This window comes from Dendronephthya gigantea, unplaced genomic scaffold (assembly GCF_004324835.1).
Source record: "Dendronephthya gigantea isolate DGI-Jeju-01 unplaced genomic scaffold, DenGig_1.0 000390F, whole genome shotgun sequence".
NCBI lineage: Eukaryota > Metazoa > Cnidaria > Anthozoa > Malacalcyonacea > Nephtheidae > Dendronephthya > Dendronephthya gigantea.
This window is the reverse complement of record NW_021163400.1, coordinates 1-5,170: the sequence shown is the minus strand read 5'-3', so window position 1 is coordinate 5,170 and position 5,170 is coordinate 1. Positions and strand designations below refer to the sequence as shown.

General features: G+C 33.6%; 1 pseudogene; it reads left to right on the top strand.

Moving 5' to 3' along the window:
• Nucleotides 1-436: 436 nt before the first annotated feature.
• Nucleotides 437-2,408, top strand: LOC114542759 (annotated as a pseudogene).
• Nucleotides 2,409-5,170: the final 2,762 nt, after the last annotated feature.

The following is a 5,170-nucleotide window of genomic DNA, read 5'->3' as shown; positions in this document are numbered from 1 at the left end:
CGCATTTCCACTGCCATCACATCTGCGCATTCACGCAAAAGCCCTCTATAAAAACTGCGCAGCAACAATCATTATTCATTTTCCATCGAACGCGATCCAGCAATGGCTTCAAGCATAAAAAAGGCCGAAAAGGGGTAAATACTGTGTTTGTGGAGGTCCTGGATTGCGCAGTTGCACAAATACCTATCACGTTGAAGGGATATCAATGCACAAGTTTCCCGAGAAAGAGGAACAGCGGAAAAACTGGATAAAATTCGTGCGAAGACATCGGCCAAATTTTGTTCCAAGCAAATCGTCAGTTATATGTTCCACGCATTTCGAGAAATCTTGCTTCGCAACAAGGTATCATGTTGGGGTGCCTGACGAACTCAAACCAATAGCTAGATATCTAACACCAGGGTCTGTTCCAACTAAAGATACTGTCATCCTGGATGAAATGCCAACTACTTCACGTGCTAAAAGAAGGGTGAGTCTTTTATTCAAACAACTTGACAAAAAATATTTGAATATTTTTTTGCGTGTTGAATATTATTTGTTATATCAATCTCTTTTTTATCAACAGATAATACGGCACCAGTTATCACCGCTATCGGGTGATTCCAACCAAGACGAGGAAGAGCACACAACTTCAGATGAAGATGAAGCAGATAAAATTGAATTAGATGAAATGCCTACACAAGAGACAGCATGCGAAAGTCCGATTCTTTCTGACAATCCAAATGAAGAGAGTTTTATATCCGAAGATCAGGAATTGCTTCGGTGCACCAAATGTGATCTGGAAAAAGAAAAACTAGAGAACCTTCAGAGAGTACGTCTGTGCAAAAACATCGCCTTTTAAAGAGAAAGCGGCAAATAACAGCATTAAGGAAGGAGAGTAAAAACCTCAAAAAGGTTGGTTCTAAGTTACATGATTACTGTGATACTACAGTCTCACATGATTATTTTAGGGCTTGTTGAAGTGAGTTCTTTAGAATGAGCTACTATAAATATTTTGTTATCTTTTTCTAAGATCGTTGAATCTTTGCGACAAGAGATGTCCTCCAGTTCGTCTGAAGACGAGAGTAGAAGTAACTACAATTCCGACGAAAACAAAACTGGTGAAGATATAGGCATCTTGGATGAGGCTTTGGATGATGAAGATAGATCACTGGCAAACAGCTCTGAAGGTGAATTGATCGATAATTTTAGAGATCCAGATTGGAATGCCAATATGGAGGATGAAGAAACAGACTCGTCAGCTGATGATGAGCTCGAAGACGATGGAGAGGAAGTACGAGAGGGCACATCACAAGATGCAAGGTAGATTTTATATACACGCAGCATCAGTGAATAATTCATAAAATACTTTGAAAAATACGGAAATATTATTTCGACATATTACTACTGTTGTTTTTTAGATTAGCGGATACAGAGCCAAAGTTTATAGTTTTTTACAGTATGTTGGTTTCACTGTTTTCATTGTTCTGCTTTCACTGCAAGACCGAATCGCCAAGTGTTGACATAAAAGTTCGTGGAACAATGGCAATAGTGGAACAAAGATGTAAAGCATGTAAAGGATCTTACACGTGGAGAAGCCAACCGTTAGTGTTAGGAAAACATCCTGCTGGCAATATTCTGCTGAGCTTCGCAATTCTCATGTCCGGATCCTCTGTTAGCAAAGTTCTTCTACTCTTCAGGCACTTAGGACTTTAAATATACTGCGCGAGAACCTTTTTCTATCATCAAAGAAAATTTATCTTTCCATTGATACTACAGTATTGGGAAAAATCTCGAGGTATTTTAATAAGCCAGTTAAAAGAGATAAAAGACAGTGTTTGGGCTGGAGACGGTAGATTTGATAGCATGGGACACAGTGCGAAATATGGATGTTATACCATGTTGAATTGTAATTTAACTAAACTGGTACATTTCGAACTACTTCAGGTATTGTTTTTATCTAAATATGGCTTTTGCAGTTCTTTATATTATGACTGTTTTAACCACGCAAACACCAAAATTGGTTATAGGCTAACGAGGTTGGAAGCAGCAATAAAATGGAGTTAGAGGGGGCCAAACGCTCGTTTGACGCAATAAAAGGCAAGGAAAACCTTCCAATTAACACATTTGTATCCGATCGTCATCGTGGTATAGGTAAGTGGATGAGAACCATGCAGAGAGATACCACTCATTACTACGACATATGGCACCAGGCAAAGTCTACGGTGAAGAAGGTTTTAAAAGCTAGCAAGGAGAAGGGTTGTGAAATATTAGCAGAATGGGCTAAATCCATCAAGAATCATTTATACTGGTGTGCTACATCTACCAAAGCTGGGTTTTCATCTCTCATAGAGGCAAAATGGTTGTCATTTATGAGGCATGTGAATAATGAGCATGACGGGCATCCAAACCCTTACGAAAATGTTCTATAGAATCCTATAGAATATGCTATAACATATTCTAAATCCCATAGAATATTCTATAGGACTTCTTATCCTATAGCATATTCCATTGCCATATTCTATAGAATTTAGAGATGCTATAGAATATTCTATTGCACATTCACAGTAAAATATATTCTATAGAACATGCTGTACACAATATTCTATAGAATTTAGAGATGCTATAGAATATTCTATTGCACATTCACATTAAATATCCAATAATATATTCTATAGATTATGCTGTACACAATATTCTATAGAATATATGTTATACAGAATGAGACCTTTATGCAATTTAAAATATAACATTTTTACTACACTATTCATTAGTCGAGAATTATATTCGCATTTTTTGTAAGGTTCTCTCGACATACTTTTAAAGTCTTAAAGTTAAAATTCTCAGCAGAAATCATTAGTTTTGTAAAGACAATTCACGAATATTTCACACATATGACATATCTCATATGAGTCATATCTGTTTCATAATATGCCCGTTCGCAGGTTAGATGGCGGGCGTTTTGCCCAAACAAGGCCGCAAGGTTATGTGGGACTTGTTTAACCGCCACGCATTATTTTCAAATTTTGAGCGCGTATTTGTCTGTAGTTTGTCATCCGTTGTTTCAACGTTTTATAACTGATACTGGTAGAATTTAGTGCGTTTTTCTTTCGTATTTTAACATAAAATACGCATTCTTTGAATTTGTCAAAGAGGAATCATAGGAGGGTGGTGAAACGCGCTTTAGTATGCGAGAAGAATCAGAAGATATGGATAATTTTGTAAATGCGTGAAAGGTGAATAGGATCGTGAGAAAGAAAGGCCATGGCAATGAGAAATTTCTAAAGTTAAAAAAATAATCAAAAGTTCATTGACCCATCTACAACAACATGTGTATCTAAAGTATTGGAATTCAGTGGTGAGTTTGTTTTGTATATGCTATAAATGCTATATGTTTGTATAGGCAACATATGTTCTGTATACCATTATAATTAATCTCATAAATTTTTATTCACCTTTAGATTAAACTTTTTATTTGAACATTTTATTTACACCTTTTATTTATACCACCATAAATAGAGCCATTCCAACTAAAAATTATTTCTGTCAAGACATTTGCACTAGCTCTAGATAAATTTTATATATCATTAAAATTGAATTAAATATAAGCTAGGTCTCAAGTGTTTAATTGTGTGTTTACTGTTAAAATTTACAGATTTCCTTTTGTCCAAGTATCACACTAACCAAAGGTCAAAATGGAGCTCTATTAAAGCAATATTAAATGTGAAAGGTTTTGTTTATGCAGTGCCGTGGATGCAAGAACAACTTTGCTCTCATTCCATCACTGGAAAGGCTTCAAATGCCTAGCTTAATTCAAAGAAAAGGATGCAAAACCAGAGAGAGAAAGTTAAGAGTATATATGGTAAGCAGTATAATTGTTAGTAATTATGTCTGGTCTAAGTTAATATATCTTATATACATATCTTGGTTCAGTTATTGATGAGTTTTACCTTTTCTAGCTGTGTCTAAAGTATAGTGCAAAAAGGTTTGAGGGAAAAGAGGCAGACATATGACAAGTTATGGCACCAAAGATTAATAATATTGTGCAAGTTGAGAAAAGCAAGTTGAAAGCATCTGGACATCAGTAACTATATGACATTCCATTTTCTACTATTTACATGTTCTGTACATGTAAATATATTTAGTATAATAGCCTAGTTTATTTTTGCTATTTTCTTGCACAGTCATTTTATTTGGTGGGAAAACTGCAGTATGGTAATAATTTTATCTAGAAAATATTGAATAAATTTATACATTCATAAAAAAACCAAGCTAAAATATTTCAATTTCAGTGACACCATATTGTTTTCAATTACTTAGTGCATAATATTTCAATTGAATCCTCCTCAAAATGTGTGAAATGTATATAATTTTACTTAACTACAATTTAAGCTAAACAGCCTTCAAACAACCGGCTGCAGTTGTTTTATCCACGAAACAAAATGGTTATTTGACAGACTTAATTACCAGAACTAGAGTTCTACATGCAGATTAAAGTTATATGGACACTTATAGGACTTGTTTTTTATTCTTTGTTGTATAATATATGTATTTCAATTTCTTTAATCTCTAGATTTATTTATATGTAATTTAAGCAAGGCATTTTCATTAAATCTTTGCATCAATTGAACTTTAAGTAAATAAATTTGTTACATATATTTCGGAATATTTTATTTGTTTGTATGTCTCACTCTTGGCAGAAAGAAGTTTTGATTATGTTGTTATAAAGTGATATATTTCAAAGTCGAAACATGGACGAATGTTGAATATACCATTTATCATCCAATAGCATATTTAATAGATTATCCTATAAAATATACTATAGAATACATATTCTATGGAACATTTTGTCACATATTCAATAGGATCATTAATGGAATATTCCATAGATTGAAAATATTTTATGGAACATTTCATATAGGATGTCATAGAATATGTGTTAGAATGTTCCATAGAATACCAGTATTCTATAGAACATTCTAATGAATGTTCTGAAGGATATTCTATTGAGTATTCTATAAAACATGACATATGTTATAGAATATTCTATTAAAGGTGCTATAGAACGTTTTGTAGAACGTTGCATAAAATAGGTTCCAAAATCCCTTAGAATATTCTATAGGATATTCAGTAAAAAATTTTAATGGAATATTCTATAGAACATTTTTGTAAGGGAACGCATTGTATGACAAGT